Here is a 1842-nt window from a genome sequence, read left to right on the forward strand (position 1 = left end):
GCACTTCTGTGTGTTTCTGAGTTGTATTTTGTATTGAATTAATACACAATATTTATCAAAATATTTTAAGACACTGAATGTGATTTATGATATACAGGGGTTGGACAGTGAAACTGAAACACCTGGTTTTAGACCACAATAATTTATTGTGGTGACGGACAGTTCTGGTGGAAACAGGAGAGTTGAGGTGCACATTGAATTCTGCAGTGATTTGATCAGCCGTGGTTTTATGTTTTTTGGATACAATCCGGGTTAGCACCCGAACATCCCTTTCAGACAGCTTCCTCTTACAGTGTCCACAGTTAATCCTGTTGGATGTGGTTGGTCCTTCTTGGTGGTATGCTGACATTACCCTGGATACCGTGGCTCTTGATGCATCACAAAGACTTGCTGTCTCGGTCACAGATGCGCCAGCAAGACGTGCACCAACAATTTGTCCGCTTTTGAACTCTGGTATTTCACCCATAATGTTGTGTGCATTGCAATATTTTGAGCAGAACTGTGCTCTTACTCTGCTAATTGAACCTTCACACTCTTACTGCTCTTACTGGTTCAATGTGCAATTAATGAAGATTGGCCACCAGGCTGCTCCAATTTAGCCATGAAACCTCCCACACTAAAATGACAGGTGTTTCAGTTTCATTGTCCAACTCCTGTAAGCAGTACCAGTCCAAAATTTGAACACACATCCTATCATTCAATGTGTTTTCTTTTCTTTTTATGATTTTTTTTTTACATTGTAAATTTTATATTGATATATTTATATATTCAAGCAATATAGAATTATTAAGTAAAAACAAACCAGAATATGTTTTATGCTTTAAATTCTTCTTAAAAGTAGCTACATTCTTCTTTGAGGACAGATCTGCACACTCTTGCTTTTGGATTTAAATCTTAGTGTCTTCATGAGGGAGAGTCACCTGGAATAGTTTTCTCAGCGTCTTGAAGGAAGGAGTTTCTGGAGGTGCTGAACAATAGCTGCCGTTTTTCCTTCACTTTGCTGTGAAGCTCCAGCTCATCCCAAACCATCACTGATTGGTGGAAACTTCACACTATACCTCAAGCAGTTTGGACTGAGTGTCTCTTATGTCCACTCTTCCTCCAGACTCTGATCCCTTGATTTTCTTTAAATGAAATGTAAAATTTACTGATGATCAGTGATGGTTTGGAGAGACATGTCATCTGCTGGTGTTGATCCACTGTATTTTATTATCAAGTCTAAAGTCAGTGCAGTTTTGTTTTCCCACAAAATCTTTCAGCACTTCATGCTTCCCTCTGCTTCTGACAACTTTTATGGAGATGCGGATTTTATTTTCCAGCAGGACTTGGCACACTGCCCACACTGCTAAAAGTAACAAATGGTTTTATATAATATTCTAATTTTCTGATTTTTGGGTTTTCATTGGCTGTAAGCCATAATAGTTTCACATTTTGAACTAAATTACTGAAATAAACTACTTTTTGAGATGCACCTGTATATTAAAAACACTCTTAATGTAGGTATTGCAGTATACACTGAGGGGATGTGGAAGCACATTTGAGAAGAACCCTGTTGGTGGCCAGACTCCAGAAACCTTATCTCACACACAGCAGCAAATCTGCAGTTAACGAGATCACGACAAAATAACAACCTGACATTTAGGAGTAGTTTATTTGAGGCTGCAGTGGTATTTCAGACAGTGTAACAGGGTTAGTACAATATGGATCTCTAAAAACTTTAATCATGTAAAACCTGATGACTTAAAATAGATATTTAGATAGATATATTTGAGATAAAATAAATTTCTAAACTCTGATAACTTTATGAATATAAACTTGTTTTTTGCATTATTTGAGGTCTGA

Source organism: Astyanax mexicanus, chromosome 11 (assembly GCF_023375975.1).
Source record: "Astyanax mexicanus isolate ESR-SI-001 chromosome 11, AstMex3_surface, whole genome shotgun sequence".
Classification (NCBI taxonomy): Eukaryota; Metazoa; Chordata; class Actinopteri; order Characiformes; family Acestrorhamphidae; genus Astyanax; species Astyanax mexicanus.